Source organism: Lycorma delicatula, chromosome 2, assembly GCF_047948215.1.
Source record: "Lycorma delicatula isolate Av1 chromosome 2, ASM4794821v1, whole genome shotgun sequence".
In the NCBI taxonomy this organism is placed as follows: domain Eukaryota; kingdom Metazoa; phylum Arthropoda; class Insecta; order Hemiptera; family Fulgoridae; genus Lycorma; species Lycorma delicatula.
Genome location: NC_134456.1, coordinates 214,943,755 through 214,964,471, shown reverse-complemented (window position 1 = coordinate 214,964,471; position 20,717 = coordinate 214,943,755). Strand labels below are relative to the sequence as shown.

The window sequence follows — 20,717 nt, the reverse complement described above, 5'->3', positions numbered from 1 at the left end:
GTACCTTGGTGGTTAAGTACCAAGGTTTTCTTGAAAATTTTTCAAAAATAGATACAATACTATTCAGTTTTTTAAACAATAAAATAAAATCCCAATAATAAAAATTTAAGTCCATTTTTTCTAGGAAATAAAAAAATATTATGAAGTTGCAATTTCTCCAAGATAGTCGGTTACAGAAATAAATGATCGGCTACGTAATGATGATGATAAATTGATCGGCTACAGAAATAAATTTATTTTTAAAATCAATATAAGTGTTTTTAAAGCAATTCTGATACGCGAGTTTCCGGAAAATCGAATAACTAAACCTATTCGTTACGTAATTAATTGGCAAATAAGATTAATACAAAAAATCGTTTATATTTTAGTTTAAACGTTTGGCCGATTCTATTGTTGAACAATCATCATCAGGGCACAGTAGAAAAAATATATATAAAATATAATTAAATAAAATAGTGTAGAAAAAATCATAAAAAATATTAAACAATATAACTAAATATAATTTTTAAAAAGCAAAAATTGAAAACATACAAACAAACGCCTATCTGCTTGGCAGAGTGGTAGCGTCTACACCTTTCATTTTGAGATCCCGGGTTTGAATTCCAATCAGGCACGGCATTTTTCATATGTTTCAAATTTCCATTTTCACATTCCCACGTACTTTGTAAGCTTCTAAAATATGGTCGTCACAGACATAATCAATGAAAAGTATAAACTTAGTAAAGACTTTTAAACGATTTAAAATTGTAATTCAGATTGTTCACCGTAAATTATTACACGCCTCACATTTTCATTATTTCTATTCGTAAACTAACGGTATTAATTTTAACAACAAGCGCGTTTAGCTATCCTAGCAGCAAATAATTTTTTTTTTCATAAACTTAGAACTATACTTTTTCCAGAATCTAGATGGTATCTTTAAAGAGGAAGGTGAGAAACTAAATTTGATTCAGATGTTTTCTGAAAATAGCTATTAAAAAAAGAATTATAAAATTATCTGTAGGCTACAGATTCCATCTTTTTAATCGGTTATATAACAATAAATAATCTATAGAAAGTGATAAACGGGGAGGTGTAGAGAAAGTATTATTAGGTAATATTCAATGATAAAGGGAAACTTAATATTTGTACAGAAGCTTGATGTTTTGTAGAGTATAGCGAAGTGAAGGAGGCTTTTCGAATAATGTAACTGCGGAATGCTACCGGTCTGATAATACAGCCGAGGGATGAAGGATAGGAAACTAGTTATAGTACGGTTGCAAAAAAAAAAAATTGCAAATGGTTTTTTAAAAATAACGTTGTCGTACTTATGTATAAAAAAATCAACACCTAAAGTGTGAAAATTATATGCGATAATTTTATTCTATCCTCAGTAATAAGTAAGTTAGATATCGGTTAAAAATTGAAATGAAGCGCGTCGCATTAAGACTTAGTCGGTCAGGCTCAGGACCACGTTTTACACCACAAACTACAGAAGGAAGAGAGTAAGTTGTTATTTGAAATTTTTAGACTTGGCTGCTGCTTTCTTTGATTCGATGCCAAGAATGAAAGCAGGAAGGGCAGTGAAAACAATGCAGTCAAAATAAAATTGATAAACTTGATAAGATTATCCACAAGGAGTAAAGAGAACCGAGAGAGAATTAAGATAAAAACGAGGAATAAAACAGGGGGGAAAAGACCGAATCGAAATGGATTAGTTTATAAATAAATAAGTCTTTTATTCCGGTCGGTACGTCATGTAGATCATGAGAGGAGTAGATATGATACTCCACGGATAACAAAATATGTTCTCCCAGAATTGTTGAATGGATCAACGGATGAAACTGCGGTATGACCTTGATCAGAACATCTTCATAAAATACATATTTAGTGACTAAATAAAGAATAGATATGATTAAAGTTCAAATTAATCATTTAAAATATTAACACAAGAGATAATATTAAAGTAAATAGATGAAGTTACTAAGTATAAGTAAAATAAATACAAAATAAATCCCAATTCCGAAAGTATTAATGGAAATCCTTTTTGTACATATTTCTATCCACGTTATCACTTGAATACGTACTTAACCACGTTATTCAGGTTTGTTTTACGGACTGTCATTTAAATTACAGATTCCTTTAAAAAGATTTAAAAACCGCCAGATCTATTAAATTTCAATTAACAATACATACTCCCTTAGAGAAATTAAACCGATTTGAATAACAGTAAACCTAATCCCGGATTAAACACAAATTTACATAGAAAAGATTAAACATCAATATAAATTTGACCCAAATATAAATTTTTTAAAATAAATAACAATTAAACTCTAACAAAACTAACTTGAATTCGTTGTATAACCGCAAATGCTGGTACAGTATTATTTACCCCTACAAAGTATAACTTAAATTACAAAAAATTCGGATAATTACAGAAAATTCAGGATTTTTAAAGATTTTTAATTAATATTATTTAAAAATCGAAAGATTATACTGTTTTCGCAAAAGAAGATTTTTTAATTATATTTTTTCGGTGGAAAGATTTATTAAATTGTTCGTTAATTTATAAAAAATGGAAATTCAGTTTGTAATTAGGTGCTTCCTCGTAAGCTAAAGAATCGAGTAACATGAAAACTCTTCTATGGTTTGGTTTTTATAGAGGTGGATATAGTTTATAAGAATAAGTTATTTATTATTATAAATTCAAAAACGTAAACTTACAGATTAAAATGATATAAATTATACATTAATATATTCATAAATTTCATGAATATAACAATAGTATATAAAGGAATAATCGTACTATTGTTAGAAATCAAAATTAAAAACCAATCTTTATGTTTCGTTATGCAAAACATATGATAACCCGTTTGTCATATTCAGTATTTATCATATTACCCCTAGGAAATAAACTGTAATTCGTAGTAATATTCACTTCCCAGAGATTTGGTCCGATGGAAGTACTCGTACTCGTACGGTAAAGGTTCATTCCAAAATGTCCAAACTCATATTCTCCTTTTCGATTAGGTCCGGAGAGAAAAGTTTCCTGTATTTAGAAATGTCCAACAACAAATTGTCTCAACAAGCGTTAGCGTTTAATAGCGAAGTCTACAGATATTAATTTTATCTTATACATGTAGTTCTCTTTTGTAAAAGTTCCAGTGTAATGTAAATCGTATATTTCCTGTGATAACTGTAAATTACTAATGATATCACAGTTATTTCAATCTAACTTCTGTTAACAATATATTAATCCGGTCACGGTTGGGTCAATTACATTTATAAAATTTTATGATGCAGTTTCATACATAGACGCTTCAATTATAATTTTAACACAAAAAAGTAAACCGACGCTATTATTATTATGCTTTTACCGTCAACATGGGACCACTTAAGTCAACTTCAGTTAGATCTTTTCTGAGAAAAGCGTGTTATTTTACTCTTCCGAGGTGCCCAGTATTTCTTCATCCGTTCAGATCTTACTTTCTTTTCTTCATCTGTAAACTCCCTCTTTGTTGTATTTTTTTTCGTTTGCCTGTATTTTGTTTAAATCTAATGTTTTTGTCTTTTAGCTTTGTAATTTTTCAGTTTTATTCTGTAAGTCAGTCAGGGAAATTCCCAATTCTTTCATATCTTTTCTAATTTCTTTGATCCATCCTACTTCTAGTTTTTGGAACTAGAGCTTTTCAATGATATTTCTTGCCAGTCTTGTTTCCGGTGTTCTTATGAGATGACCAAAGAAAGAGATTCTTTTTTTCCGCATAGTATCAGTAACAGGCTCTATTTCTCGATACAACAACTCATTTGGCACAATCCACCATCGGCCTTCTTTTTGGTGTGCTATTATATAAGAACAATTTATACCATTGCCACTCAAAAATTCTATATATTGGCGCTGATTTGATCGGAAGGCGTGCAATATCAGGAGCACAACAAATGAATACTTAGTCGATAAACGAATAATCAGAAATGGAACTGAAAACCATTTGCAACCACCCGACGTCACAGAAGAACGCGTTCGAGGATCGAACAGGTACACCGATGTATAATACTGCCAGATCGGTAATATAATGGTGTATTATGACGATAAACAGTCGATTCATTTTCCGATAAAACCATCAACGGAACCCAAAAGTGGCGGGATTATCACAATTCTTCTTACGAATTGCAGAGCTTGGACAGTGTCCCTTGCTGCTGTATGATTCTTTAATCGGGCGTGTTTCAAGGGTTTTCTTTTAAAGTCGGTTATAGGTTTTAAATTTTATTTTATTTGTGAACGGATTTTGTGATTTGCGTAACAGCATATTCGACCGGATGTAATTCATTTAATACATAAATTCGGTATGGCTTTAATTTAAGTAATCGAATAGCTTTAAAGATACTATACAACGATATTCTCTTTTGTTGCTCAAGTTTTCTTAACGATTTGTTAGATTGTTTAAAAAGCTTCTCCTAACATCTTCCGATGTTTCGTCATAAAATACTGAACGTTTACGGCTACGTCTCTGATGGCAAACAGAATCGATCCCTCTATACTTCTTTATGAAATGATGAATTGAAAATCTATTTGATACATTATTACCCGGGAACTGCAATTGAAAAACATCTTGGCACAAAACAAAATAATTAATCGTTAAATAATTTTCCACAATAAATTTTTATTCCGAACAATTTCTTCTTAAAAAAAAGGCATAGGTATACAAAAGTAATTAATTATTCTCAAAAAGAAATAAAAAATTATATCAGCTGATTATAAAACTACAATAGGTGTGCTGCCAACCTCTACATCCGAAATTATTGTAATAACCTTTTTATAAAGTATTTTGCTTGGGTTGCATTTTAAAACAAAACCCAGTATATTCTACTTTTTCAGATTACTTCTAAGTATGGTGCATTGATACCATTAAATTTTCAACTTAAAAGGTCAAGGAGTGACCTTGGTCACCCTCAGTATTTCGAGATTTCGCCTAATTAAGGTCATATTTCTCTATGGCGCATATTTTAACGATTAAAAAATAATTTATGTAAAAATAATTTTTCAAAAAGAAGTTATGGAAAATCGCACCTCCACCCCAATAAATGCTCTAAATTACTGCTATATTGTGATGTCACAGAGAAGCGGTAGAATTAGATAAATTAATAATATTTAAAGTATAAAAAAGTAATTCGGTCATGGTCTCGAACTCGATCGCCAGGTTGACTCGGCCCTGTCGCGTTAAGCTTCGCGGCTACACCCTGATACGGTCTGCCAACCATACAAGCAAAATTTTTCGTATGTAATTTGTGTATATTAGTTTAGTTAGTGCCGACCGTCCCCACTAATACCGCCACATACGCGAATCATTGAATTAAATGAACGAAAAAATAAAATGATAAACGTTTTAAATTACGTTGGATGTCTAAGCCGTACATGCGAAACAATCCACAATTGTAGGACTTTTCCGGAACGCGGCTTTGGCTGCGTAAAGCTTTGTTGATTGTGTTGATTTTTCAAATAGAGATCGTTAAATTTATTTTAGTGAAAACATTATTTTATTCTACCCGAGTTGTGGCTGACATTTCTTTAAAATATTTTTACTCAACAGAAATAATTTCTACAACATATACTTTATCTATTTATTTTTTATTTTTTTATACATAGTCATGAAGTAAAAAAAATTTATTTCAACGGATTGTAGACATTGATTTTCAAATTTAGTTATGATTTCGCTAAACATTTATTTTGAATGAAATCGTATCCTTTGTATAGTTTTGTTTATACGAAAAATAATGATAGTGGTTTCTAAAAAAAAAGGAAAATTACAAAAATTTATATATTTTAAAGATGAAAATTTGTAAAATTTAACGTAAATATAATAATTTTAAAATATACAATAAAAACCGACTTCAAAAAATAAGAGTTCTAAGTAGTTAGAAATAATTATATTTTTAATTAAGAACTAAAGTTAGTGTACTTACAACAAATAACTATTTTTGAAGTCGGTGCCGGCCAGCACAAGTAAAACATAAAGTTACGTAAATTTAGTTCCTCAACCGACCGCTAGGCGGCTAAACGGGATTCCCAGATGCATAATGGGATCTCAAGAGTATAAGAGGGAGCGTCTCACGATCATACCTCATCTTGAGTTCGCTAAAACCTTGGTTTTAATATATATATACAGGATGACCCATATAAAACGCAACCCATCAATCACTCATCCATGAAATTACAAAAGTCAAGCTTACTCCCTTGCTCGTTACTGAAATGGACTCGTCCAACACCTGTACATCGCGGCGACGCAGTAGAACACTACCGATAGTAACAACAATGCAATCATAACGTTCAGTATATTGCTATAGAGACAAGATGGTGTTTTCGCTAGATGAACGTGTTTTCATTGTCGAGTCGTACTTCAGTACGAAATCAGCGGTTGCAGTGCAAGATTTGTTTCGCCATAAGTACCCGGATAAACCAGCTTCTAACAAAACATCAGTATTAAGGTTAGTTGCAAAATTTAGAGAGACCGGTTCTGTTAATAACAATGAACACAAAAGATCTGCGTCGGTGTTGAATACAGATACAGTCGCTGAAATCAAAGACCGATTACTCGCCTCGCAAAATAAATTGATCAGACGTTTGTCTGCAGAAATTAATTTGTCTAAATCAACTGTTCATCGGGCGACCAAACGATTAAAATTACGACCTTATCGCATTCAAACGGTTCATCAACTTCTTGAGCCCGACAAAGTAAAACGGCTACAATATTGTCAACTGTTCCGTCGATTTCTGCGTGAGGGAATTAACGTTATGGATTTGTTATTTTTCACAGATGAAGCACGGTTTCATTCGGATGGGTACGTAAATAGCAAAAACAGTAGAATTTGGAGTGCTGAAAATCCCCACGTTTATCAGGAAAAGCAATTACACCCGCAGAAATTGGGTGTGTGGTGCGCGATATCGCGGAAGAAAATAATCGGTCCTATTTTTTTCGAGTACACCGTTAATGCAGAACGATATCAGGATATTTTATTTCAGTTCATCGCACTCTTGGAAGAGGAAGACAGACACTGCCGGCTACAACATGACGGTGCGACATCGCACTACGCAGGTTCAAGTTCTGATTTCGTCGAGGAATTCTTTGGTAATCGTGTTATCGGTCGAGGCTTGTGGCCAACAAGATCTCCAGATTTGACTGCGGGGGATTTTTTTTCTACGGGGTTACCTCAAAGAAAAAGCCTACAGCAAGAAACCACGAACACTTGAACGATTGAAAGTCAATATTGAACAAGCTGTATTAAATATCCGGCCACAAACTTTGAAAAAAGTTGCAAGAAACGCTGTAAAAAGAATAGAATCTTGTATTCAAGAAGATGGCGGCCACTTCCAACATTTACTCTAAATGTAAGGTAATGGATGGTAATAATAAAAATTACATTTACATTTACACATGCCTTTTTATTATTTCAATACCTACCAATATAAGGTTGGGTTGCGTTTTATATGGAACACCCTGTATATACATATATATATATATATATATATATATATAAATATACAGTATTCTTATATATTTTTTTCCATATTGCATTTTATTGTTTTATTATATTTTTGTAAATATCATTATATTGTAGTAAAACTTCTATTACCAATTTTGCATTGTTTGAAGTAGGATTTGTATATTATAGATCATAGGGTTTTTGTTTAAGTTTAAAAATGTTTTTTTTTGTTTAGAATGAACGATGATGATTGCGTAGCTATTTCACCAGTTTGTACAACATTCCAAGCGACAAAGTGATAAGGAGATTCCGAACGCTGAATGCTAAATCTAATATTAAACCGGGCTGTAACCGTTCACAAACTGCAAGATACAATTCTTGACAGGGCAGTAACAGCCTCGGCAAGAAATATTTTGCCAAGGGTCAGATTTATATTCTCTTAGTCGAGTTAAAAACTTTAGAAGACATCGCCTTTTCTGAATTGGACCCACATAAGTTTTTAAAAAGAATATATGATGAGAAAGCTCTGACAGAAACGATGAGGTTGCGTAATTTATCCAATTTTAAGTTTCATTATTGCGAGTCGACATTTGGACAAGGTTTGCGAGTAACCGGTTAAAAAAAGTATTTATAACTGTAGAACATTCTTTAATGCAAAATTATACTATTTTACTCGCTTCATACGGGTGATGTCGATCGGGAGCTTCTTGTATGACTATTTATTTAATATTGAAAAATTAGAATTTATTATTGCGTAATATAAATATAAATATTTATATTATTATTCTGGAATTAGGGATAGTACACTTTTCACCATTTTATATAAATATTGTAGTTATATTTATACGTAACGTAGGAATTTAAAGAAAAGTAGCCAAGAAAAAGTGGGAATGATTGTTTAAGAAAGAAAAATAGAGAAAGAAATGTCATGAATATTTCCAAAGAGACTAAACAACGATAATATAGACTGTTATTAACATCCTAGTCATACAGGAACTGAGAACAACACTGTGAGCGGTCAGCAGGTGAGGAAGTCGAGCCGTTCTATTTTTTGTCTTTTTCCTAAGATTATCATCGGATTTAGTTAAAATTTATATGGGACCACTGAGAATGTATACTTTCGATTTAAAAAAATTATCATTTACTATCGTCGGAGGTATTGCGTAACATACATAAAAAAATACAGTTGAATTGAGAACCTCCTTCTTTTTTTGAAGTCTGTTAAAAATATTATAAAATGTAACTGAAAACAATTTAATTTCTTTGTAATTACATTACTCGTAAAAATAGCTGTATTCGAAATTTAATATAACCTTATTACGGATTTATGAACGAGTTTATATAATAAACATTTAAATGAATTCTGATATAGTATATGAAAATGTCACTCTACACATTCCTTGTAAATAACGATATTTGTCTGATATGTTAGTCCGAATGTTAATTTAGACAAGCGTGTATAAATCAAAATGACACAACAGCAGAAGAAATTTTGCTACGACAAAAATTGTGTAAATATATTTGAGGTTAAAAAATATAGTTTCAACGAAACATTGATATGCTCTGACAAGCAGAAAGATTCAAAATCCGAGAGAGTTATTTTGAAATACGTTCACTGCAGCGTAACTAAAGTCGTTCTGTATAATAGAAAAAATAAACATTTTACTGTTTATAGTGGATTTCAATATATTTTTCTGAAAAACCTTTTTACGTTGTTAAAATTACTTTCATTATTTTATCAATAATATGATTTGCGTTATATAATCACCTGAAACCAGCGTTATAGGTTATTAATATTAGAAATAAACAAATTTGATGGTTATTGAAGATTAGGTGCATTAAAATAAAAATAAACACTATCGGAGTACAAAATATAAAGAAGAAGAATTTTAAATAACTTCTTTTTTTTGGTTGGTTTTTTATGTGCGAAAAACGCTTCCGCGTTTTAATACATCGTATCGCTTGGACACGACATAATCGTTGTAATAAAAAACTATATATCTCAATTAAAATAATAAATGAGTTTTACGGTGTGTTATTTTAATATCCAGTTAGTTTAAAATCTACCGTTATATCTGTAGAGATGACCTCAATTCTAACTGTAGATAAATTGTTTTAAAATAATTTTGTAGAATTTCTAAGTTATTCTTAATAACATTAGGTGTAAAAAAAATGATATTTTACGATTTCCAATATAGTGTTATAGTTTAAATAATCAAATGGAGACTGAATATCTCTTAATTTTATGTTCTTATGTATTGTCTAAGACCGATCTGAGACTATGTGTAAAATTATAGACCAAAGTAGTGGAATAGTAGTGTATCCGATTTACATCTGGAGGTTTCGGGTTCAAATATCTGCCAAGATATTTTTCATACGCATGACTAAAACTAGTTCGGCATGAGAAATTTGTTATAGATATTTTTTCAATAAATCAATATTTTGATATTTGTGTAGAAAACTGTTCTCTATTGACTGGATAGTAGTTCTGTTTCCAACAGAATTCATTTACACTTTTCCACAGAAAGGGTTTCGTAATATTTTTCATCGTCTAAAAAATGAACTAGTGGCATCATACCTCCATCAATTGTTCGGCTTAATATCAATATTTTGGAGAACTTGTGAAATATCAAAAAAGAGAGAGCTAAGATATCATTACATTCCTTATTGTTATTATTATTCCTTCTTTTCTCTATTAAGCTTGGCAGAGCATCTGTTATTCTAGAAAAAGACTATTTAATTTTGTGAGTGAATTTAATCTGTACTGTAGCATTTTATTCTATATTCCGAATTAATTTTACTGCTACCGACAACGCAACTGCCATCTAATCCACTACTATTTTCTTTGTAGCTTCTTTCCCATTTCTATAAAATTTTGTGGAAGCAACTATATAACATTTTTTGATTTAATGATAATAGAAAATATATTTAAACATCTTTCATAATATTGATTTGAAATTAATTTAAACAATTATTTCTGATAATAAAGGTCACAATAAAAAAAAATATACCTTTCGGCACGCCGGAAGGCGGAGGTTGATTTAACCGGTGCTAAGTACGGGATAAAAAAATTTCCATCTTAAAGTTAAGAAAAACTTCAAATTTACTCAATACGACAATGGTTGCATGTGAAAATGTTTTCACATGTTTAGCATACGACAAGCCCATCTTCTTACAATTCCAATAAAATTTTGGTCACCCCTTGCTGTAAAGGTTGGTCATATCAAAAATTGTTACAGACAAAGGTTTTAAGTAATGTTTAAAGGGTTAACGACACTTTAACGGATTCGATATTGTACCTATTAAGGGAAGTAAGATGTTTTTCATCTTCAAAACTCCATTTTTCCACCCGCTGATCCCATGGTTGGTGATATCAAAAAGCTATAATGAAATAAGTTTTAGACTCATATCTAAAGAATAGGAGGAACTTTGAACAAATTCGGTATTTTATTTAATAAGAAAGTTATAGCGATATTTTAGTTTTTCGAAAAAGCCACCCCATTTCCAATCCCATGGTTTGATTTTGGCCGTTAACGAACTCGACTGAGATTTTCAAACGTGTTATATTTAAGAAACAATTTGAAAGTAATTGGCTCAAAATTATAGCAGTTATCGTGTCCACAACAAGGTGAAATATATATAAAAGATAAGTTCGTTTGTGTACGCTTCAAAAACTCAAAATGTTCTGCACCGATTGAGCTCAAATTTTAGCACGATATATAACCGGCATCAAAGATTGTTTTCATCTATTTTTAATAAATCTATTTATCTATTTTTAATTTGTACAGTTTTTTAATAAATAAGAGGCTAATAAATCAGATGGACATGTAAACAAAGGAAAACTAATCAGATCAATGCAAGATGGCCGCTGTCAAACACAATGACCAATCACAAAGGGCCCGTATGGCCGTTGCCAATGTAAACAAAATCACAACTGATTAAGTAACAAATTTCTTTGAATTATATTTAATAGCTAAAAAATCTGAATTTTATTAAAAAAAAACACCAAAACAAAAAGAAAAACAACCAAGAAGGATGACTTACAGTAAATAAATTAAAACACCCAACTTTCTTATAGCCCAGATAAACTTAACACTATGCAAACAAAAAAAGTCGAAATAACCAAATACACAGAAAATAATATCCCTACATAATGACCAAAAAATCCTTTGTTAGGTTAAATATTCACTTTTGTCTGAATTTACAGAAGGCATTTACTACGAAGCATTGATAAATATTGATTACAAGTGCTTAGCTAATGCAAATAAAGTAGTTAGTCAATTGGGAATGCCAGCACCCACCCGAGCTGCGATTGCTTCATTCGATGTGGATTTACGCCGTGAACAGAGTTACAACATTGGTGATCTTCAGTCATATGTCCAATCAAACATTTCCAGATTAACGCGTGAACAGAAAGGCATTTATGACCGCATAATGCAAATGATAAATGACGGAGTTGGGAGGACCTTCTTCTTGGATGCGCCAGGAGGAACTGGGAAAACATTCCTCATTGGATTGATTCTAGCAACGGTTCGATCAAAAAATGACATAGCCTTAGCTGTTGCTTCGTCTGGAATAGCTGCAACATTGTTACCAGGTGGAAGGACTGCGCATTCAGCTCTGAAGTTGCCATTAAACATGCAAATCATCGAGACTCCCACGCGCAATATTTCCAAAGCATCCTGTATGGGAAAAGTATTACAAAAATGTAAACTCATTGTTTGGGATGAATGCACGATGGCACATAAAAAATCGCTTAAAGATCTTGATCGATCGTTACGAGATTTGCGTGGAAACGTTCAACCATTCAGGAATGCTTTGATATTGCTCGCAGGAGATTTTAGGCAAAAATTGACTGTAATTTCTCGATCGACACCAGCAGACGAAATAAATGCTTGCCTGATATATTCAACACTGGCAATACGTACGTACATTGCAGACTACGAACATGCGTGTCCAGTTGCTGAATGATCCATCAGCTGAGGTATTCTCACGACATTTACTGGACATTTCTTATGAAATCTACCTAAAACATTAGATTGCTCAAAAATATAATGAAATAAACTATTTTATAATTTCGGGGGTTTTAAAATTGGATAATTCATTCGGTCTGAAAAATAGATATTTTACATAAATATAAAAACAACAATCTATTTTTAATTATTAAAGTTCTTTTACTGATTTTGAATAAAAGTCAATTTAAAACCATGACCTAGTTTATATTAAACATGGGACCTTTAATTATTAAATATCACGTCATTATTTTCAAGTCATTTTAATATAAAGTGATGCGTTGATATTAAAGTGTAAGCTGCCCTATCCTATTCGTATTGCATTATAATATAATATTACATTTAAACTTGTTATTCATATTATAATTTATTATAAGCGTGTCATTACACGTGTATTATTTGTATTTTTTAAAATAATTTTATTTATAAGATAGACGACATTTTTAATATTATTACGTTCTATTAAATAAAACGTTTTAGCTCTTTAATTTTTAAATTGTAAATGAAATAATATTTTTTATTACTTTGGACCGGAACACTCATTTATAATTCCAATTTTTAATACGTCGATATTAGAATATAAAATATATATATGTAACCTTTTACTTCAGGGTTATTATCTTTTTATCCATTAATTGAATCCCAACCACCAAAGAACACTGGTATCCAGTATCTAGTATTCAAATCTGTAAAAAAGTTATTCTTGCCTTTGCTAGGATTTGAAGCTTAGAACTTTCGACTTCGAAATTACCTGTTTTGCGATGAAGAGTTAACCACTAGTCCAACCCGGTGGGTTTACCAATTAAGCCTGCTATTCTTCAATTCGATTTCTGCGAAATCGAATTGTTACGGCAGTGAATTCAATAAATAGGGACCAGTTACCAATAAAACTAATTTGGTACTAATTAAAATAATTAACTGTTATTTATAAATCTCGAGCTTTACATCCTTGTACGAAGTAAAGAAAGTATTGTGATGGCGAAAAATTTCGAACTTCAGATTTCAACGGAAAAATCCATTTGCTCATCCCTGAATCCATTTTGACTATTTCCGGCGTGACGTCTGTACGTACGTATGTGAGTATATAACTTGCATAACTCAAAAACGATTAGGTATAGAATGTTGAAATTTTGGATTTAGGACTGTTGTAACATCTAATCGTGCACCTTCCCTTTTAATTGCAATCAACTAGACCAAAAATGTGCAATAAAGCTCAAAATTCAAATCATTTGGATTTTGGAGTTTATCTTCTGCAATAATACGCCCTCATTGAGAGGTTTTCAACGATATATCATAGGTAGTAGTCATTTTCATTGGTTCCAGAGTTATAGCCAAATATAATTTTAATTAATAAAATATTTGGCTTTTACAAGGGGAAGGTATATCGGTTCGAATCCAACTTCATTTCTTTTTTTTAAAATGAAAAGTACATAAAATTTTATTTCACTAATAACTTCTGTTTTTTTTTTTATTGAATTATACTTTATTTTAAAACGTTTTTTACAATCAGAGGTCAATAATTATTAATAAATCAATATAATTAAACTGGTAAAAAACATTTGAAAAAATATTTCACCAGTGCTAAGGAGGGGATAAAAAAATGTCCACCTTAAGTTAAGAAAAACTTCAAATTTACTCAATACAACGATGGTTGCAAGTGAAAAAATGTTTCACACGTGTTTATCATACGACAAACCCCATATTACAATTCCATCAATATTTTTTCATCACTTGCCGTACGAGTTGGTTGTATCAAAAATTGTTTCAGACAAAAGTTTTAGCTAATGTTGAGAGAACCAACGACCACTTTAAACCGATGCGATATTGTGCCTATTAAGGGAGATATGACTGTTTTTATCCTCGAAACCGCTTTTTTCCACCCCCTACGCCAATGATTGGTGATACCAGAAACGTTACTTACACAAGTTTCAGTCCTTTTTCGAAAAAATAGTCGGAAATTTAAACGAATTCGATATTTTGCTTAATAAAAATGTTATAGCAATATTTTGTTTTTTCGAAAAAGCCACCCCATTTCCATTCCGATGCTCCGATTTTGGCTTTTAACAAACTCGACCGAGATTTAGGGCCGGACTTTTTTATGTGAAACGATGTGAAACGCGAAGATATGTCGAAATTTTCCGGAAGTCGAATCATGGTACCCATTACAATAGGTAGCTTATGAAATCTACCTATAAAGCTGAAAAGAGGTGTACAACTTTCCCGTCTGGCGGCTGGGAAAGTCCTACAAATGTAAGTTGTTTCTGATGCACTGTTTACATACACATCTTATTTTTAAATATTTATCATTTTATTTAAATATAAAATTTTTTGGTTTATTTAATTCAATATTCTAACTAAAGCATGCGCGCGTACGGTATTTAATTCTCCCGGGTGCGGCGGTACTAGCGGCGACGGTCGGCACTAACTAAACTAATATAATTTCACATCTTACATAGAATAAATTTCCTTCTATTGTCGGCAGCTAGTGTGGTCGCAAGGTACTGAGGCAACCGGGCGATCGAGTTTGAGACCCGGCCAGACTGGGTTACTTTTTACATTTTAAATATTATTCATTTATTTAATTAAACCGCTCCCCTGTGTCGTTACAACATAGCAGATAACAGAATTTTTGGAGTGGAGATGTGATTTTGCGAAAATGTTTTTTTGGAAATATGTTATTTTTTAATTTTTAACAAATTTGATTAAGAAAATTATGAACTTGATTAGGCGAAATCTAGAGATACTGTGGGTAACCTTGCCCCAACCCCCTTGACCTTGATATTTTAAGTTGAACATTTAATAGATTAAATGCCTCATACATGGAAATAATTTAACCAAGTTTGATAAAAATCGGTCCAGTAGTTCTGGAAATTTAAGGTGATTTAGAAGCCGATACCGAACACACACACACACACACGTTCGAACATTAACGTACGAAAAATTTCCAACTGTTTTTTTTTGTTTTTTGGGTTCCTTAGGTATCAAAACGTCAAGATCCGGTGAAAACCGCATATGCCCAAATTAGATCAATTACAATACTTTCCCTTCTAGAGCTTAGCCTTCTGCTATAGCGCTATCTAGGTGGGAAAGTAATGAGTACATTAAAGAATAGGATTATATTTTTTGAAGAAGTTTTACACAAGGACAATCAACTCTCATATAGTAAAGGGGATATTTTCTTAACGTGATATGATATTTACAAAAGCTTTTTTTTTTGCAGAACATTCTTATATGCAAGGCCCTGATGTATCTAAAACTAAATCCGCTTCTAAAATGATAAGTATAATTGTAATGATAATAAGGTTTAGAGAAGATTTAAGCCCAACGGACAAATGAGGTTTTAGTAATAAACAGTACTATCAAACTAGCAGATCGGTAAAGCAGATTAGGTAGGTTTATTTAGAAGTTATTTAAATTGACAATTTAAAAATACTAATGAAGTATAAACTAAGATAAATTAAATTTATTTGATATATTTTTTCCAGCTTGGAACACATTTAGTTATTTATTTGCGGTTGTTTCTTTTTTATCTGCCCAGTACTTCTTCATTCTTTCTGATATCTCTTTCCTTCGTTCTTCAGAAAGTTTAGCTCTGTTGGTCCTGCGTTTAGAGGCCGGGAGGCCGAGGTATTTGGGATACGGTTTCGGGCCGGGCCCGTACCGGAACGGAACGATGATCACAATGCACCAGATCTAAATTTCGTTCAGTTGCCAACCTCTCGCCTGCGAAAGAAGCTGCAGAGCCTCGCGATGGAAGCTGGAATGGGACACCACGACCAAAGGAAGATCTCTGTATAAGTTTATACAGAGATCTGGGAAATTGGTATGACTCTAGCTCGTTTTTAAGGGCAACGGGTGTACAGGTGCACACCAACCATGTTAATTTAAACCAATGTCTGTTTCGGTCCCGCCTGGCATCTGATGAGCTCTGCGTCTGCGGAGAGGTCCAATCAAATGAACACCTGATGTTTGACTGCCCTGCTCTTGGAGAGACCAGAGATCGGGCCACCCTGGAACTTAGAGATCAAGGAAAAAATTGGCCGCTCGTGAGTGGTCAATGTAGTGAGAGAGTCATTGTCGGGCCGTGTGGGAATTCTTTGATGCGGTTGTTATGTTCAACTGACATCATTAGTTTACTTAAGGGAAAGATTCCTATCGCACTGCTATGGGAAGCTAACCTCTTTTTTCCTGTTTAGCTTCCGGTAACTACCGTTTAGATAATTCTTCAGAGTATGAATGAGGATGATATGTATGAGTGTAAATGAAGTGTAGTCTTGTACATTCTAAGTTCGACCGTTCCTGAGATGTGTGGTTAATTGAAACCCAACCACCAAAGAACACCGGTATCCACGATCTAGTATTCAAATCCGTGTAAAAATAACTGGCTTTACTAGGACTTGAACGCTGTAACACTCGACTTTCCAAATCAGCTGATTTGGGAAGACACGTTAACCACTAGACCAACCCGATGGGTTATGGGAAGCTAACTTAGATATATATGGCTAACCATCAGCCAATTTAGGCTCCAAGCGTTTTAATACTTACTGGCATTCAGTGACCAAGGCGTGGCAGCGAATTTCTGTTTAGACGAAGTCAATTTTAATATATGGATGTCATACATATTTTTAGTAGTTGACGGGGTGCGCCTACCCATTTTAGTAAATTTATGACAAGTGAGCGGTTGGGTCACGTAAGCCTGTGGAGTATGGCACCGCGCTTAGTCCGCTCGCGCTTTTAGATAAGCTCTAGAAGCTATTCAGGACACCGGTGGCTAAACTGTTTTGTGGCTTAGTAGCCGTTTGTGGCAAGACATTCAGTCTTACGCTTTAGAGCGAAAGAATGGGATGGTGGCGGGAGAAATGCCAAGCAAATCAATATGTTCTAGCGTTTTGGCGATTGTTGCGACATTTTATTTTCATCTTTTAATATTCTCTTTAAAATTTCTCTTTCTCTTATAATTTCTTCAGTTCATTCATCTTCTTATAATATCTTTAGTCCTTTTAGGTATTCTTGGACTTGTGTGAATCATTTGCCTTTACTTTTTTTTTTTTACTTTGGAAGAAATCAAAACTTTGTTTAGTCGATTTATTGCTCTTCATTCTAAATAAATGTGAGTTAAATGGAATTCGTCTTTTCCTTATCGAGTCCGACAGTTTTTAAATTTTAGTAAAAAGCTTATTATTTGAAATTAATTTTACCCGATTATTTTGAAATTTAGGACCTAAAATATTCTTATAATTTCCCTTTTTTTCTAGAGTTTCTACCGCAAGATGGCTTTGTCACAGATCAATAGTGACGAAATTTTGAGTTCCGTGGTAAAGATTGTTTGTTATTCGCCGGAAAACTAATTCCATTTTATTAGCTCTAACTGTTAACGCTTTTTATATAAAAAATTCTTACTGGTCCGTTCTCCGAGATATTTGAAATTATCCACTTTCTTTATTTTTTATTATTATATTAAGGAAAGTCGGATAGTTTTTTCATTAGTCAAAATATAAGATATTATTTACGTAAGATATAATAAGTAAATACACTTCAATCTTTATCTTAGTGTTATTATTTATAAAATACGCAAATATTTCAAAGCAACAAAATTATAAAAGCTTAACAGAATTTTTTTACGGTTACAGTTCGATCTTGATTTCAGTATATTTCCTCGTGGAGCTCTGCAGTTTTTTCATGATCCACTGACTTTTCTTCCATTCTGGTCCGTTATTTCTACACTGGAAGGAAAGAGGATAAAAAAGACGGATGTAGAAATATTGAAGTACAATGAAAGAAACATAAATTTCAAACGAGTTAACAAATTCAGTATTCCAGAATCGTGTTTTGATATTTAAATAAAACATTTGAATTCCAGAAGCGATGAGAATACGCTTGACTATTTCATCGGTTGGACTAGAATAAATAGCAGTAAATAAGATTTCATGCAGATTATTAATTTTTGTTAAATTTTTTTACAGGTTAAACTGAAAACAATTGGAAAATGGAACTGCAGTATTTAAAAATTTACAGCAGAAAAGTTTTCAACATGATTCTGAGGTAATGTTTATTTAAACTTACCGTAACATTTTTTTTAGAAGTAAACCTTTTTTAAAGGTATAAAATGTAATGGAGAGGTAAAGAAAGAATATTGATTGAATCTTTTAGTAAAGCATTTAATACTTAAAATTTGGATGTTAATATTAAGATGTAGCAAGAGATTTCAATTACATAATATCTGTTTAAAAGTTTTCTGTCTTCAATTAAAGATGAATAAATTAAAATCTTTATTCTTTTCATTTTTTTGCTACTATTTAGCGATAATATGATCGTCTCAGAAAAACTGTCAGCATCTTGCTACTTGCAGTATGTTTTTAAAAATTGTTTCTATATATATGGTTATCCAAATATAGTCGGTACTATTCTTAAAATAAATTTTTCTCTCTAGTTTTACCAGCGTATACGAGCAAACTTTTATTAGCTTTATTAGGCGATATTAATCCGTGTAACATATTGTTTGTCACAGAATGGGGTATATATACGATATATATATATGTTTTCATGTATCTTATTATCTCTCTCACGATTATAATGCATGTAATGCTTCTAGCTACAAACTTCACTAGTTATCACTGATTTCTGCGAAGATAATTTTAATTTGTACAATCAAACTTTTTCCAGTGACCAGAATGGAGGTGCCGCGTGTAGAATTGAGTTTTCCTTATATTTCAGCGGGTTTAAAAAGTTAATATGTTTTAGTAGTATATTCGATTCAATGTTGAAGGGAAAGGAAAATCACTATACTCCTCAACTTTCGTAGTATTTCTGGTACGGCGTAATTGTTATTCATAGAAAAGGTTATGTCAACTTCAAAAATTAGTAGTATCCCGTGTTAGGTACCCTGCGACATGTCGTATACGACTCTTAACATACAAAAACTGGTAAATAAAATGGTTAAAAAAATTTTTTTCTTAAAATTACTTAAATAGTGGCGAAAATTCGTCGCAATTTCTCCTCTCTTTTGGCTACGTTTTAAAATTTTTACATATCTTTATCATGGATTTAAAAAATTCTATGGGCATATAATTTTATCACGCGTGACTTCAAAAAATTATGTCAAATAATCAATCGTTAAAGAAGATTCTGCTCTTTATCTTTCACGGGACGTTTTTTTATTGTTCCTTGCTTTGAACAAATTTTTCCATAAAATGTTTTACAACTCTTAAAATTTATAGTACTTCGTTATTTTGTAAAGTGTTGTCTTTAAACAACATATTTGAAAAACGACTATTTACTTTATAAAACAAACATGGATCTTTTGATTTTATAGATTACGAAACATTTAATCACAAGAAATGAGCAGAATCGGTAAAACACAGGAAAAGTCAATTTTTTTTTACTCGAGAATAATTCCTTGATTTGAAGGATAGAATAATATATTCGTCACATTTTGCGTATTTAAGGAATTGAATATCGAATTTAGAATCGTTCAAATACATTTTTTATTGAGGTAATAGTTTCTCCGACATATCAAAGATAAAGTGTTGCTATGGGACTCTTCGCGTAGAAAAATTCGTCAAGAGGAAGTGGTATTCTGCCGTTTTCGATTAGGATATACCAGAGCTACTCACGGGTACCTGTGATGTCAACAGAAAACGCTCCGTTGTGAGAACTATGGGACTGCCGTTTGATTGCGCGCCACGTCCTCGTGGATAGTATGTGTTATGCGGCCTTCGTCGTAAATTTAAATTACCGAGGGCATTCATAGCATCTTAGGCAGTGATAAGAATGGTACTAGACCGGGTATTGTTACTTCTAAGAAGTATCAATATACTTCAAAAAATATAATGTTAACCGACCCAATTTTGATTTTATTTTGTTATTCGTGTTGTATACTTAACTTACAAAATGTTTGTTTTTCGTGTTGTTTATCTTAACTTTTACATTTTATTTATTATTTTAGTTTAAATCATATTATTATCGTACTTTTTCATCTGATTTTATTATTATTTTTGATATCCGAGAAGGGACTTTTTTGTTATAGTTTTGTGCCGGGCGATGACAACGCGAAAGCGTTTTTCACCCCCAAAAAAAGTGTGAGAGTATAAACGCTTGGTGATCTATGTACGTTACATATATTTTTATAATTTGATCCGGCCTTAAACAAGATACTCAGCCTATTCTTCAAGAATAAATATTTTCCAGTTAATTGTGAACAACTATTTATACATAAAATACAGTGTAATAATTGTGCTTGTTTGTTGA

General features: G+C 32.0%; 1 protein-coding gene across 11 annotated transcripts in view; it reads right to left on the bottom strand.

Annotated features, from left to right (window-relative positions):
* Trpgamma (Transient receptor potential cation channel gamma) overlaps positions 1-20,717 on the bottom strand; it is a 1,234,746-nt gene that overhangs the window by 425,400 nt on the left and 788,629 nt on the right. The window lies entirely within an intron of this gene.